The sequence below is a fragment of the Dinoponera quadriceps genome, unplaced genomic scaffold (genome assembly GCF_001313825.1).
Source record: "Dinoponera quadriceps isolate SergipeBrazil2010 unplaced genomic scaffold, ASM131382v1 scaffold663, whole genome shotgun sequence".
Classification (NCBI taxonomy): domain Eukaryota; kingdom Metazoa; phylum Arthropoda; class Insecta; order Hymenoptera; family Formicidae; genus Dinoponera; species Dinoponera quadriceps.
In genome coordinates this window covers 27,418-45,075 of record NW_014554755.1, presented here as the reverse complement: position 1 = coordinate 45,075, position 17,658 = coordinate 27,418, and positions in this window count along the sequence as shown.

Genomic DNA, 17,658 nt, shown 5'->3' with positions numbered 1-17,658 from the left:
ATATATTAGGGGATCGAAAAAATTCTAAACTTTTCTTTTGCAAAATTCAATCTTTATTAAAAAAACCAGAAAAAATAATAATCAGCAAAATATTCCTCTTTTGAATTAATAACATTCTGCCACCTTTTGAATAACTTGCAAATTCTTTGACGTTAGAAGCTCACCAGCTTTAAGCGATAAAGTCATCAATGCATTTTTGTATCTCTTCAAATTTCACGAAATGTGAATCTGCCAAGTGATGCTGCAGCGACCGCAATGGGTAGTAGTCGAAAGGCGCAATGTCTGGGATATACGCCGCGTGGGGGGGAAGTTTTCAGCCTAACGCAAAGATACAATACTGAGTCGCTTTCGCAATATGTGGTCGGGCATTGACATGAAGGAGGATGACTTTAGGACTTCCTTGACCAGTAAATGGCCTCTTTTCTTCTAATGCATTGCTCAAATTGGTCTATTATTGTTGGTAGCTGTCTGTCGTAATTAGATGTTGTAACAACTCGTAATAAAACACATCTTTCCAATCCCATTATATGCCGAGCAAAACCATTTTGGCGTGGATATTGGGCTTTGGCGTCGATGTCGAAGATTGACCAAGTCAACACATGATTTTCTAAGCTTACAATTATCATAAAGAATCCACTTTTCATCATCTATTACGATTTTGTGGAGAAAATATTTTTTCCGGAACTATGAAAAGATGTGAGTTCAGTGTTATGCCGTCTATTTTTGTTGTTTTTGGACAGTTTATGCGAAACTCATCTGCCTTCCTTCTAAACCTTTCTCAATGTATTTAAACGCACGGAAATTGCTTGCTGCGTAACGCCAAGATGTTCTGCAAGCTCTTTTTCAGTTTGCGCAAGATTTATATCCAGCAATATTTGCATTTCGTACGTTTCAATCTTTTGAGGGCGTCTAGCACGCGGTTCACTTTCAAGACTGAAATCTCCTTGGCGCAATTTTTAATACCATCTTTTATACGTAGTTTGACTTAAAGCGTTCTCTCCATATGCATCACAAATCATTTCAGTGGCTTCAGCAGCCTTTTTCTTCAGATGAAATGCTAAGTGAATGGAAAATCAAATATGCTCTTTTGTAATTGCCATGAACACTAATGATTTTTGAGGTTAGGTGCATCAAACCCTAAACCGCATGGCATTTTAGAAAGTCAAGTTTCAACGCTTTAAAACCGCAAAAATACGTGAAGATAAATAAACTTTGAATTGTTGTTTCGGTTGTATAAAATCTAAAGCTCAGAACTTTTTTGTTCACCTAATGAATTCGGAGCCGAGCAATAATTGATAATGAAAACGACTGGATTAAATATTAGATAAGTGCGTATTACTAAAAATCGTCTTATTACAGTAAAAAAAGACAACTTTACTTTGTCCCTTATTTTTTTCTGATTATCACCCACACTTTCTTGTTAAACAGATTGTAGTTGTATGCCTTACAATTTAGAGGAATAATATTTAATGTACCACATTTCCAACAGCGATTCTCCACTCAAACGCTACGAAAATGAACCATTTTTAGAATAAGTGGCAATGAAAATTATAACATTTACTACAATGTGGAACGAAAAAGGTCTTGGAGAAAACACAATGAGCCACCATTAATCACTCTAAAAGCCGGTCTGCATACAAAGAAAGTGATATTGTGTCTGTGATGGGATTGCAAAGGTATCGTGTATTATGAGCTTCTTCCGTGTAACTAGATATTGAATTCAAACGATATGTAACGATATGTAACTAGATATTGAATTCAAACATTTACTGTTCCACTGTTTGACCAATTAAAAGCAGCAATTGATGAAATTGATGAAAAGCTTCCGGCAAATCAGCAAAGTATCGTCTTCCATCAGGACAACGCTAGACTTCACATTTCTTTACAGACTCGTCAAAAATTGGTGCAATTTTGCTGAGATGTCCTACCTCATTCGCTGCATTCGAGTGATCATAAACTTTCGGATTACCACTTATTCTAGTCTGTACACAATTCTCTAAATATAAAGAACTTCAATTCCATAGAAACTTATAAAAAGCTGAGCTCTAGGAAGATAGAATCATGAAACGGTTTCAAAGAGGCGAAAGTAGTCGAATAGAATGGCGAAAACTAGTGGAACAAAATGGCACATATATAATTGAGCAACGTACAAATATCTAAATATTGTCTTCGAATTTCACTCAAATAACTGTTACGTCCTGCGTGCTCCAATGATATTGAATTTTATTTCATACTCCTTTCTTACAAACTTTTGTTTTCTTACATTGGAAAACAGACGCGTTTGGCCAAGCGATATCCTATAATAAAAACTGTAATATGACTAAGAACATAGTTTAAGAGGCGAACCGGATATCGAAAAACGTTGGTCAGTCGTAAAGCAAATACCCAAAATTGGTCATGAGATCTCGATAATGCACCACCAGATACGTCTGTAGTTTCCCAAAACGTCCGTCTGCAAATAGTATAAAAGAAAATGTCACGACTAGCTATCATTGTGCCATAGAGTCGGAAAGATCACACGATCCTAGAGAAAAATAAACCGTCCAATGTCCTAACTTCCCGTCATATACTGGCGAAACTCATCATCACTAACCCATTTTAATTATGCCACACTTATCTCGCCTCTCATTCAAAAAAAGCGTGTAAACGCAGCGATCCCCTCTTACCCTCATGTCTTGCGTGCTCTTTCATGATTTGCCAGAATTCCAAAAACCACTTCCAATCTCCACCCACTTTTCCTTCCAAAGAAAGATATGTTTCTAAAAACCATAGGTCCCTTTCCCTAATCATAGGAGTGCTCAAATTCTGTCTCTTACGTTTGGAAGGTGGTCGTCATCTTTCCATTAAAAACCTATTGGGAAATCTCCCAAACCTCCACATCTCCCTTCCACGAAAATTATTCTCATTGGCAATCGTCATCTGCCATTCCTAAAGGTCTCCCTATAAAAGCCTCACTCTTATGCCGCTTCGCGCAGTATCACGCAGTTTGTTAACAGTATCCGGCAGTATCAGCATCAAGTAGTACTCCGCAGTTCTTTTAGAAGTTTTGACAAATCTTGGTAGTTCTCAGCAGTTCTTAGTATTCTCGGATTCTCATTTTCGGAATAGATATCCAGTCTCAAAGTTTTTTTTGTTACTGCTTTCATTTGTTACCGTCACAGTAATTACGTAAATTCTCATGTACCAGGTCTAGAAGTATGAAACCGGAATATTTTGTGGAAATTACACGTCTGTTGTTTGAAAATGATAAAAAATATTTTATTCAAAATAATGTCCATTGCTATTTATACATTTTTCCCACCACTCCTGCAGTTTATGAGTGCCACGCCAAAAAAACATTCCTTCTTTTGAACCAGCTATCGAGCCATTTTCGTACATTTTCATGCGAATTGAAGCATTGTTCAGCGAGAGCGTGTCCCATTGATGCGAATAGATAATAATCGGACGGAGCCAAGTCTGGAGAATAAGCCGCATGCGTTAGTATTTCTGAACAACTGAACGCCTCGATCGTTTCCCTTACCCGTTTTGCTGTGTGTGATGGGGCATTATCATGGAGCAAAATGACTTTATGTTGCCTTTTTCCATATTCCTGTCGTATTTCACGCAATGCTCGATTTAAATCGATCATTTGCTGTTGGTAGCGATTAGTGTTAACGGTTTCACCAGGTTTTAGCAGCTCATAGTAGATTACACCCTTCTGGTCCCACCCAACTCAGAGCATTGATTTCTTTCCAAAGTGATTGCAGTGGATGTCGATGGTTCGCTTGGATTCACCCATGATTTCTGACGCTTAGGATTCTCAAAATATATCCATTTTTCATCAACTGTCATGATACGATGGACTTTCTTTTGTATCTGTCGAGCAGCATTTCAAAAGTGGTTTTTAGATTTTCTTGATGTCTTTCATTCAGTTTATGAGGAACACATTTTCCTACTTTCTGAATCTTTCCCATAGCTTTCAAACGAATTGAGATAGCTTCCTGCGTCACATTCAATTCATCCGCGAGTTCTTGTTGAGTTTGAATATCATCTTCATCCAATAAGGCTTGCAATTCGTTGTCTGCAAACTTTTTCGGTGGTTTCCCACGCTCTTTCTTTCTCACGTCAAAATCACCACTTTTGAATTTTTTTAACCGCTCGAAACACTGTGTTTTACCAACAGCATGTTCACCGTAAGCTTCGACAAGCATTCGATGCGCAGCAGTTTTCTTCAAATGATAACAAAAAACCAATGCTGTCCGCAAATCGTAGTTCGTAGGCACAAAACTCGACATGTTTAAGGTTATAGAAAAATATACCGGTGTATGGAACTTAGGTTGTTGTGTGTTGAAAATCTTCGTCAGCTGTTAGAGGGAGATGATGGCGCTGCAGAAGCGGTCTTACGGTCCCTAAACTAATGGCTAGCACCATCTATAGGGAAATTCCGGTTTCATACTTCTACATCTGGTATATATGCCTTAATTTTTCACATTTCATTGATTTCTGAGGACCAGCTTTATAATACGTCTTATTTATTGATTGAGTTATGTTAATGAACCATTTCTCTATAATTATTCTAAAAAAGATAATTTTTATAACATTATTTCATTTGTTTGTTAGAATGATTTTGAACAATTTTGAACACACGCTAATTGCAATGTTAAAAATAACAGGAACGTGTTTAAAGTTTGTGTTAATTGAATTTTATTTTCATTTTTGTTTATTTATTTATTTTGTTTACTTTAAACTTCAAATTTGATATCTCAGAAGATTGCAGAGCTACACAGGATGCGTCAGCTAAATCCGGACAAAATACATAATGTATTTAACATAAGTTTATTGGTCAAACGTACAATTTACATAAAAACCTCTTTTCATATTATTTGTGGAACGGTTAGATAGAAATTACTCAATATAACTATCGTCTGCCGCAATTACTGCCACGATCCTGCACCTGAAGCGATTGCACGTTTTCTGCAACACCGGTTTGTCCATATTGAAGAATGCTGCTATAATAGCGGCTTGGAGAGATGCCACATTTGGATGTCTCCGACTTGTTAGTGATCTTTCAATTACGCTCCACACGTAATAATCTAACGGATTTATTTTTGGACTATTCGGAGACCAAAACTCTTTGCTCCAAAACACGTCGATGTTGTCTGATAGCCAGTTTTGGACCAAATGACTCTTGTGAGCTGATGCGCCGTCCTGTTGGATGATGTATGGCCTCCCGGAAGCCACAGTATCCATTCATGGCTTGACTACTGTTATCAGAACGTGTAAATATACTTCCTTTGTGACAGGCTTCTCTTTTATTAAAAAATGCGGCGGCATGACGTCACCCTCGCTGGAGACAACGCTTAGGACATGAACATTGGCTGAAAATTTCGTCCTAGTTATAATGGGGGCATCTTCGGGATCATAGGCAAGCTAACAATCTTTCCTGCAGCACACTTTTGCGTCAGCGGTAAACATTTTCTCTTCAGAAAAAAATCTGACGTTTCCCGCAGCTTCGTTTTTTAATGGACACGCAAGGATGTTACAACGAACAACTCCCTTCATTCTAGCTGCCTCAGACGGCATCTGTCGTACCTTTTTGACATATGACTTATAGCGTAAGCACTCTTCAGCTATTTGGTGTAAGGTAGCCTCACCCACACAATTGTCGTCAATTTCCTAAGAGACTGCCTTATGTCTTCTACGATCAGCTCTTGGATCCTTTGGACAAATTTCGGAGTCCTTGCGACCTCTCCCTTGAATGACTCTTTTTTGACGGGTTTGCGGAACCTTCTTCGGATTTTTTCAAAGCCTTATATTTAGCGGATATTTCGTAAACTGTCGATCTCGGATATTTGAAGAACTCAATTATTTCGTCCGGCATAAGTCCAGCGCGAAGACTTTCAAAAATCATCGCTCTTTGATTATATTCCATTTTCAATCTTGACTGCTCAGCCATTTTAAGGTTATATTCATTCAGAACATTGTTTTAGCCGTCCGTATTCGGACATAAATAGTAACATAGCACTAAAATGAAATATGGCGGGAAATTCAAATTGAAATTTGTCTGTATTTAATTGACGCACCTTGTATATGCAGATAGATATTTAACCGTTTAATATAAGATACGATACAAAATGAAGATAGATATTTAATCGTTTAATATAAGATACGATACAAAATAAAGAACTTGAAGATATTATACTAATAATTGTTATTATATTAATAATTATACTAATAATTATACTAATAATTGTTTTTGTAGTTTGTTAAACATTATTTATAAGCTATTTCAATTTAATTTTTTTCTTTTCGGAAACATAATAATATTAAGCGGTTTACCCTAAATGAGAATGATTAAGATTTCATTTTCAAATTTTGTGAACATAAGATGTTTTAGCTGCATAAAACTAAGCAAATCATATTTGCACTCTTGGCAATCTCTTATTTTTTTTTAATTGGAAAATACAAAGAATGCAGTATCTAATATACTACTTGTCGTTAGCCATTGTGTTTGACACTATTTTGAAAAGTTATGTTATTGTTTCGCTAAGCTATATAGCACGTTTTAAGCTTTAAGATTGGCGCTTTAAAACCTACCAAATGTCACAGAGATATTTGAATTTATTACGAAGTTATGATTGATAAAAATTAAGACACCGAATTATTATGTGTACTTAATAATTTAATGTCGCTTCATTCTGCTGTTATCAAAAAGTATCCAAAATTAATTTTTTTTAATTGCGCGAAAACTGTAAATCAAATCGGTTTACTTTCTTATGTTGATACACGTGTCCTTCATACTTGACGAAAAAATTATGGCGTTCCATTAAGCCGTTTTGAGAGTGGCATTTGTTTATATAAGTGAAAATTTTCTTGCGCGGCGATTTTTACAATGTCGCAAAATAAGGAGAAATAATTTTTTTAAATTTTGTGTTATAAATAAAATTTCGTTCACAAACACATTCGAAATGTTGCAAAAAGCTTATGGCGATTATTGATTGTCGAAAACAAGTACATTTCAAGAAGTTACAAGAAAGCTGAGAATTTGTTGAAAATGACACTCTGAAAGACCATCAACATCAAAGGATGACGCTCATGATTATCACAACATTGATTATCAACGAGAAAATTTAAAATATATCCTATAACCCATTTGGTTTTTTATTTTTATATACGAACAGTACTTATTTAACTTCAAACAACGTTTTTTATCTATGATAAAGAATTCTGGGTTAAATCTTGTTACTAAAATATAATTTGTACTTTTGCTTTTCAGAAAACAATTTCACTTGGCCACTACCTACCGTCTCTCCGGCAGTCGGTTGAAAATAATCCTGCAAAACGTATATGTTTTTTTATTTACTACCTTACCTTTTTAATTAATTAAATAAAAATAGTAAAAAATAAAAAAGTAATGAAACTATGATAGGTTATTGTTACTAAAATTCAAATAATCGAAAATGATTCCCGTTGTGATATGATTTACCCAGTGTACACTAGGTATCACTTAAAGATGATTTCAGCCAATTTTTAAAATGACTGGTTGGAAAATTCTGATTTTAGGTTTTTTATTTAATGGGTCCCAATTATCCTAAAACGGCATTTTAATTTCACAGATTTCAATATTTTTACTACGTTGTTTGAAATGAGTTAAATGGAAAAATAATACGCGTATAAAAAAAATTCTAAAAAACTTATTTTCCTCTGCTTCTGCTTCTTTCGCATCTATTACTAAATTTTATAACGTATATTTTCTACTAAATTTTATAAAAGTTTATACCAGAGCAGATCAAATATAAATCAGTCTTTTGCAAAAAAAACCACATATTTTTCAAAATTCTAATTTACATTTTTCATATTTTTCTACATAGTCCCCCATTTCATCTATACATTTTCTTCAACGATATGGTAACTTTTTAATCCCAGTTCATAAAAAGTTCGCGGACGTGTATCAAACGAATTGCACACATGAGGCCGGGTGTTGTCGCAGAGCAAAATGACTTTACGTTGTTTCGAGGCAAGTGTCGACCGTTTCTCTTGAAGTGCTTGGTTTGTAACGATGCACCCCCCCCCCCCCCTCGGCGAACACCGCGACCGACCGACCATCCGTCGGCCGCAAAACGGCGCTTAGCGCCAAATAAACAAATTCACACGTGGAGCACGCAACCGACACGTGCTCATGTAGGCAACAACATGTGTTGTTGTTGTTAAGCACGTGTCGGAAAAACCGCGGTTTGGCGGTATAAAAGACCGCGCCGCCGTGCTATCGAGACCAGACTCCGCCGGAGTCAGCCGAGATCGAAAGATCGGAAGCTGCTCCGGATCCCATCCCCAGGTCGAGGGACCGCGACGGTGCGTACGCCGTCGCTGCTGTGATTTCGCAGCCGACTCGACGATCCTGTCATCCGGAAAATCCGAGGTCGTGCGTACGCGGTCTCTCCCGTGGAAGTCGCGGGCACCGGATTCACAAGAATATCCATTTCGGGACGGTGTGTTCGCCGTCTCCACCGGGAGCTCCCGGCCCTCTTGCCCGCGGCAGACCTGGGGATCGGCACGAGTTGGGGTGGTGCGTTCGCCGCCTCTGTGGAGTGTTCTCCATCTCGGCCCCTCCACTCTGGCCGTTGGGCTCTGCGCCTCCGGGGCATGCGAACGCCCTGGAATACCGTTCCGCGTACTGCGCCGTGTAATTCGAGACAACGCGTGTCTCTCCGTCCGCACCTCACCGGAGGTACCCCCGACCGCCGCGAACCGCGAACCGACCGCCGCCGGCTGCACGTTGGCCAGGCTCGCCCGGCCGACTCCACCGTTCCTGTAAGGAGGCACGATACCGCGTGCCCTCCGCTCCGGGAGTCGACCGACGCGGGCACTCCGCGTGCAGCAACCACCGCGAACCGCGAACCGCGTACCGCGACGCCGAGTCAAGCAGGTGCATTCCGCCGTTGCACTCCGATGCGAGACCGTCGAATTTAAACATCGCGAACCGTCAACACAAAGCCGCGAAACATCAACACCGCGCCCGTTCGCCACTAACACCGCGAGCTCCACAGACCGAGCGTCGCGTCTGCTCCCAATAGATTCCGGGAAGATAACACCGACTAAGCCGACGTCATAATGTAAACACGGGATTCCGTCGCCAGTATTGTCACCGGAATAGTAGCTGGTTTGAAACAACGAAATTAAAGCACGGCCCATCGATAAGATTATCGTGTAGCAAACGACGGAGGATAATTTAATAAACGGATCATTATTTCTACACGCATTCGAGCATTCGTTCACTCACTCACTCACTCACTCATCCACTCACACGCTCGCACACTCGCATTACAAAGACCCCTAGACATCCGGCGAGCTACGCCAGGGCTACCGAAACTGAAACACGGTCGACCAGAGAAACCAGCAACGACCACTCCGTCGGCCGGGACGGGACGAACGTCCACCGATCGACGGAGGCCGGGTCACAGGTTCAAATGATATAATTGAGCCACCATGCGGTAACAACATAACATTTTGTTGTCACTGTTTGACGCGGTGGAAGGAGCTCATAATCGAGTACTCTATGTTCATCTCACCAGATTTAGAGGAGTAGCTTCTTACTGTGTATATTATGTTTTGATATAAAAATTGTCGGTTGTTCGGAATCCACCTGCAATTTTTGCGCTTAGAGTTATCGTAGTAAAACAATTTTTCGTTCTCTGTTACGGTTTGCAAAAGAAACTTTTCTTTCGTTGTCTTGTCAACAATGCGAGATAAGTGTCGAAACGCCGTACACAATTTTCCTTGGTCAACTGATGCGGCTCCTATTTTATTTCTTTTTGGATCTTTCCCATTGCGTGCAATCGCTTGAAGACGGCGGCTTGTCACTCCAAGTTGCATTGAAAGTTCTTTTTGCATCTGACATGAATTTTTATCGAATAGTTTGCATCTCCTCATCTTCAATGATCTCAGGCCAAATCAATGATTCACGTTAAAGTTTTCGCTTTTAAATTTTGCAAATCAATTTCGGCACATACTTTCTGCCACAACGTTGTTGCTATTGTTACGTTCCGGAAGAGAACGCAACGACCATACTCGCAAACACGAGTCCCAAACGTACCTGTATGCCGGCGGTGCAGGTCAGGGACCAAAAAGGTCACTTTACTCCGACGCGAGCATACGCAGAGTAGTCCTATTTTAGGTCAGGGTACTGAAACCCTTTACCTGGGATGGGACCGCAAGCGGAATAATTGGGGAAAAGGTAGTGAATGAATGATAGTAAGAATATTAAATAAAGTGAAAAATTAAGCTAACAATTTCAAAATTTATTATTTAAGAAAAGGACAAAATTACAATATTAAATAAAAGGTGAAATTAGAATATGTGATAACGTATAGCGTGGTTACAAAATTAATTCTGTGTGCGCGCGCGTGTGTGTGTGTGTGTGTGTGTGTGACGGTACGTGGTGACGGTGTGGTGACAAGTTGAATGTGTAGCGAGATGTCTTAAGGGGAAGGTGAGGAGATAGGGGTAAGTGGTTCAGAAAGAAAAGTAGAAGAATCGGATGGAGATGTGTCTGGTGTTCGTGGGTCAGGTGTCGGGGAACGCGAAGGTGGGTTAAGGTACCACGGTGGGGAAGCAGGAGGTGAAGCCCAGTGGAGGAGAATAGTCGGGAGAGGGTGGTATCTCGCCAGAGGGGCTTGGTGATTGATATTTGGGGTCGGGGGAATACGAAAGGGCGAGAGGGGAACTGTCAGGTGGCGAGGTATTTCCATCTGAGTATAGAAGTTCGGAAAAAGCCCTAAGTTGTGCCGCTAGCGTGTCGTCGTTAGTTTCGAAAAGATCTCCATGTGCTAACGCGAGGGCTTCAAGCCTCTCCTCTCCACGTAGGGTGTTCACTATGATACAAGGGGGGGGGGGGGATTATTAAACGAAGAAATTGAAGTTAATAGGGACGAGTATAAATGGTGCTAAGTACTTACTCGCTGATTCTTGGTGTGTTAACCTTTTTGCATTTCTGGGGCCTGGCTATCGTCTTGTGACTTGGATCGTCCAGATGATAGGTTGCACTCACAACGATTAAATCGAGCGATTCTGATACTCGGACTTACTCCCGGAATATCGAAACGAATATCTTTAAGAAATCCCGAGTTACGCACCTCGAGTTTTCACAAAACAAGTGATACTGGAGAGATCCCGATCCGAACAACAAAGGCGACGTCGTGGCGGAAGCCGTAATGGCACTAACACAATGGATGTTGAAAACGATAATACGCAACAGAAGTCAAGCGGGCAAAGAGTGCTCGCGGCAAGAGAGTGAGGCTTATATAGGGCAGATTTGGGGGATGGCGGATGACGATCGCCAATGAGAGGAGGTTGCGTGGAAACGGGTATAGAGGTTTGGAAAACGGATACCCTGGAAAATTCCTAATATCGTCTGGATGTCATAAACGATTCTAAGAACTTAATTCCAACAAGGGGCCTGAGTCCGAATGACCATGTATGAAGGCGGAAAAGGTGACAGACGCATTGGTAAACACATGACACGTTTAACAGCAAGCCATCGTGATCTTATCCTTTTTACGATAGCGTTTCCCCAAAGTCCGTCCGCTTCCCAAATATATATATACATATAAAAGTTCGTAGTCCCGGGGTACCCAGGACGTAATACTATATGTCTCACAAATAATTCTGGTTGCTTCAGTTGCAGTTTTACCGCAATGAAAATAGTAAAGCTTCAATTTTCAAGCTTTATTATTTTCATTGCGGTAAAACTGCAACTGAAGCAACCAGAATTATTTGTGAGGAAGCAACCAGAATTATTTGTGAGACATATAGCAACAATGTTGTAGCAGAAAGAACTTGCCAAAATTGATTTGCAAAATTTAAAAAAGAAAACTTTAAAGTAAATGATTGATCATGCTCTGGCCTGAAATGATCGAAGACGAGGAGCACTTATAAGCACTTGTAAGCACTTTTGATGAAAAATGCAATGGCGAAGATGTACCGTTTGCAACCGATTTTTCCGATTTAGATATGGGGATCCGGATTGTCGGTGCAATTACTGTTGATGCACTGATCTGGCAAGAGCAATTTCTCTAAACTATCAGGCGCTAGGTGCAAAAGTTTACACCCATTAATAATGGATCGATAGACGAAGCCTCTTAAGGTTTCGGATCCGGTATTTTGCTCCTCGCGGCAAGATCTTCGTCCTCGACGGGACCGGTAGTTCTTTTTTGATTTTATTCAGCGATGGGGGTTTCGTGCGGCTATATCAAGAGAAGGATGAAATGTATAATTTCAGTTTTATAAAGAAAGTAGTTTGGGTATATTTGTTCAAAATTTCCGGTATACAAAAAGTTTGCTAATCCAATAACATCCGATATATGCGCACAAAGTATCAACAAACTTAAATCTGACGGTCGACTTTCTCGCGAGGACTAGTTGACGGTTGAGATTAAGCAATTTTGCGTCCCTTGTTGGCGAGCCTTTGGGCGAAAGGACGACACGATATTGCTAGGGTACGTAGGAGTCCCCAGCACGACTCCGCAAGCAAATCCCGACGAATACAACAATTATTAAATTATTCCTATTTGCTAATTCCGTCTTTATAGGATGTCCCGGCAGTTGACCAAAGGTCTACTACGCGCGGTAATTACACGATAGATGACAATTGTCTCATGCAAGTTGGCAGTTTTACGGTTACGATGCTCTCTAGACTAGACTGAAGGTTGAGCTCCCGGGACATTTGTTCGCTCGCTCTCGCCTCAATTCGCTATTGACCTCTTTCACTCGCCCTGTCGCTCGCTCGATATCTCTTTTTTACGCTAGCTTTCTTGCGTCACCGCCAAAAAGTCAGTTTCTCGCATTCGAATCGCTAATTATATTTGGTGCCCCCTCCACCTTCCATAAAATTGTTGCCGATTTTCAGAAGCTTCCAACTTCATGCGGCAGCCAATTGCCTTCCTCAATTTAATCTCTTGCCTTCTCGTCTCTCTCGTCTTCATCGTAATGACCGTTCTTCCGAAAGATGTGACTCGGGTGTTTTGGTTTATGTTTTCCTTGCGACCTTTTGCTCGTTTCCTGCTGCTCCAATATCTGGTACAGATAACGATTTCGGCATTGGCATCTTTACAGCGAATTTTAAGTTCTAATAAAAATAGGGGAGAACAGTCACCTGGTCGGCCGGGTCGGCCTTGACTTCGGCGCTACTCTGTTGTTCCGGTTGTTCTTTCATTCTTGCCCTCCGGGTCCTCCAATCGCGGAATGGAGCTCGGAAATATACTATATGGGACGCGAGAACTGTCATCAAGAGGTCCGTGCACCGGAGACATGTGGTTCCTGCTAATCTCTATCGGTAATATATAATAAAGAAAAACGAAAATACGTACTCTCGCGAGAAGCACGACATCCGCAATAAAACCTCCTCGGAGGTACTCGTCTCTTGTGAGGGGCGCTGCACGGCTGCCACGTCACACGTTACAACTTTCATGTTTCATTGAACTGAAACTATGCTCAATGGTGAAGTAGCTAACTGTCATAGTGTTATTGAAATGTATATTAGCCAACTTTATTAAACAAAACAAACATTCGCCTCAAGAGTCTCAATATACTGTTGTCAACGCCGTTTAACTTTTAGTACCCTAATTTTTCTTTTTCTTTTGACAACTATTTTGGACAATTTGTATTTCGTGGCGATCTGTGAGTTCTTATTGTATAGAATATTTTTATAGTATATAATCTTCAGATAATGGGACGTATATATCCCATTGGGGCTCAAGGGTTAAAGTAAGCGGGCTTAGTTATGCACTTAATATTTGAAGCATATATACTCGAAAAGTAATTATTGAAATTCAAAAGTAAAATTTAAAAAATAAATTTACTATTGTAAAGCGAATTTAATGTTCTTTCAAATAGTATGTTGCTAGACATACCTGATGATTACAAATTTTTATGGTAAAATGTACTGCTGTTATGAGGTTGAAGTTTGGCGAACAAAAATAGCTAATTAACATGTCCCCCATGTAATTAAAATCGACATGTCCGCGCGTTTTTCGAACAAATTAGGTGTACAACTTTGCTCTAGCCGTTTTTTTTTAATTTGAGGCTGATTCAAAGGCAACAAAGAAAGAATCTTTTTACTTCGGATTGTGACTGGGAATGAGAAATGGATATTCTACTATAACTCCAAAAAAAAAAAATACTACGCTATGCCCGGCCAATCGTTACCATCGACCTCAAAATTAACACCAAAGCCAAATATTAATGGTTCAAAGGTCATGCTGTGTATCTGGTGGGACCAAAAGGGTGTTATATACTATAAGCTGCTACAACCTGGCGATTCTATTACGGGCCATCGGTATAGGCTACAATTGATTTGTTTGAGCCGTGCATTACGAAAAAAGTGGCCGGAATACGAGCAAAGACATGACAAAGTTATTTTTCTGCATGATAACACTCGGCCTCATGTCGCAAAAGTCGTAAAAAATTATTTGGAAACGCTCAAGTAAGATATTTTACCCGCCGTATTCGCCGGACATTGCTCCTTCTGATTACTGGTTGTTCCGACGGATGCAGCACGATTTGGCAGGTCACCGGTTTACTTCTTTCGCGGAAATCGAAAATTGGTTCCTAATTTAGATCGCCTCAAAAGGCAAAACATTTTTTCGAGTTAAAATTCGAAAATTGCCTAAAAGGTGGGAAAAAGTAGTAGACAGCAATGGACAATATTTTGAATAATCTGTTTATTAAATTTGTTCTGATATAAATGCATTTTTGACTACAAAAAGCGGACCGAACTAATTTGTACTCCAAATATTAGTATTTTGGTTGTTAGAATAGCACACAAATTAATCTTGTTTCTTCACCAATTTACCATTTTATAATAAAGATTATATACATACGAGGTCTATTCAAAAAGTATCGCGAATTTTGAATTTCCGCGAGTTACGTATATTCAATTTTCGATTTTTTTGTGGCGTTATGTTGGTACTCATGTCCCTCACATATGCCGACAAGTTCGGCCATTTTTAATATTCAGTTTGTCTTTGACAGCTGTTTTGCTTGGAAGTATTTTGGCTCGTCTTCGATTTTTTCCTATTCCAAGAAATGCATCAAAGAATCTGTATCAAATTTTGTTTGAAAAACAAAATTAAGTGCGCGGACGCATTCCGAATGTTGACTGTGGCATATGGTGAAGCTACCTTGGACCGAAGCAACGTTTATCGGTGGTACAAAATGTTTTCAGAGGGCCGAGAAAATGTGAACGACGAAGAGCGTGCCGGACGCCCGAGCACATCAACAATAGACGAAAACATTGATGAAGTGAAGAAAATAATATTGGCCAAGCGTCGAATCACCGTTAGAGAAGTTGCTGAGGACCTAAACATATCGATTACCTCGTGCCATTCGATTTTTACTAATGATTTGGGCATGAGACATGTCGCCGCGAAATTCGTACCAACGCTCCTGCTCATACATCGTTGTTTGTGCGCGAATTTTTGGCCAAAAACAACACACTAATTATGCCGCAGTCATCGTATTTCCCAGACCTGACCCCCTGTGATTTTTTCTTGTTCCCGAAACTGAAGAGGCACATGAAAGGACGACGCTACGCTACGATGAAGGAGATATAGACGGCATCGAAGGAGGAGCTGAACAAAATCACAAAAAATAATTTTTTGAAGTGCTTCGAGGATTGGAAAAAACGTTGGCACAAGTGTATAATATCTGATGGGGATTACTTTGAAGGAGGCAAAATAGATATTCATGAGTGAATAAATAATTTAAAAAGAAACACAAAATTCGCGATACTTTTTGAACAGACCTCGTATGGTCAGCCGGACTCTGGTCCTTTGATGGGATTAGATTCTTGGGATTGTTTATAACATCCTGATAATACTGTAAGTTTTCCAGGATATCCGTTTCCCAATCCTCCATATCCGTTTTCCACGAAAACTCTTCTTATTGGCGATCTTCATTTGCCACTCTCCAAAATTTTCCCCATAAAAACGTTACTCTCTGGCCACTCCATTTAAACATGACTTTTAATCATTTCAATCCAATCTCCAATCCCACTTCACTCCTTAAAACACACACATACACTGCGTAATTATTATCTTCTTTGTATTATATAATGATGTTCTTTTCGTCATATTGATACATTAAACATTCTTGTCACGTTAAATCCGATTGTATTATATTAAGTTAATTACTTTTTTACTTAATCTCACTTTAATCTTTAACTTTCATTTGCATTATTCCAATAATGCAGATTTATAAAAGTTTGTTTAATGTTAAACCATATATCTCATTATTTTACTTTAGCTAACTGTTTCATCTTTTAAATATTGTATCTTTTACAATGACTTTTCTCATTAATTTATCACTATTATTAATCCTTGTAAAAACCAAATTATGTTCTTAGTACAATTAATAAACTGTTTTATTCAAAATGCTGTAAATTTAACTAAGTTGTTACATCTATTCATTCATTTCTTTTCAATTATTTAAATCTGAATTCTCCTTTCACCATTCTCATATGATCCTATCCTAGGTAAAGAGATTAAGTTCTTTGACCCTGAGTAAAGGACCACCTAATGTACGTTCTAAGATCGGAGTAATGGGCCTCTCCGGTCCTTGATCTGATTTGCAGGTTTGTCATTACGTTTAGGCTTTGGGAGTGCGCGAGTATGCGATGTTTGTTACGTGCATCCTCTTCCGGGACGTAACAGCACAATATATGGCACTTGCCAAAACACCACAAAGATTTTATTAGCGACGCAAATTTTAGTTATTGACGAACACTCAAGATGATTGACAAGACTGAAAGGACTGAAACGACCGACAACTGATAACTGAGACCGACAACTGAAAACAAAGACTGATTAAAAACCTTGAAGACTGACTGCAAGGACTGAACTGACCGAAAACTGACTGCAGTCTGAACTAAGAACGGCGACTGAACTGAACTAATTGATCTAACTGCCGCAAAGACGGAGTTCTTATTTATAACCTTTGTTTCTGTCTCTTTCTTTCTTTCGCGACGGTCAGCATTTTCGGTGGGAACATCAATGAACTTAATGTTCCACGGTGTTCTCAGGTTTGCTGAGATCCGATGAAAGACGAATCATTCATATCTGTTCTCACGGAGCGGAAAATTTTACTTTATTTAAGTCGCACATGATATCTAGAAGCCGTAGAAGTTCAGAAGGCGCGGAGTTATCAGATCAATTCCGAATTTTAATATAGTAGCAAAAATTAGGGGAGTTATGAGATTTTCCATTGATGGTAGAGTGACGCGGGTCCTAGACTTTCGCGCGCGGTGTCACAGGGCACATCTTGGGTTTGCTTCGTAAATGGGAACGTAAACTACGAGCGTAAGCAAATCTTTGCAACATTGTCAATTTAGATCGATACCAGTGAAAAATTAGACGCATAGCTTACGCTGTGTGAGTGAGACAACCACTCACTAATCACAAGCTTATGTTTTGCGACGGTTATCGCAGACGGTAGTGTTATTGCGCGCGGTGTCAGGCGCCGCGACCGGGCATCTGCGGTGCTAAGTATTCACACGCTAATAAGACATGAAGCCTTTAAAACTTTTGAAGGGATTATCCTTCACTTAAAATTTAGAGATCGATTTGACGGTGGTGATTGCCGGATCTAATTTAATCGATTATGGTTACTATCGCGCGCTGGTTAACC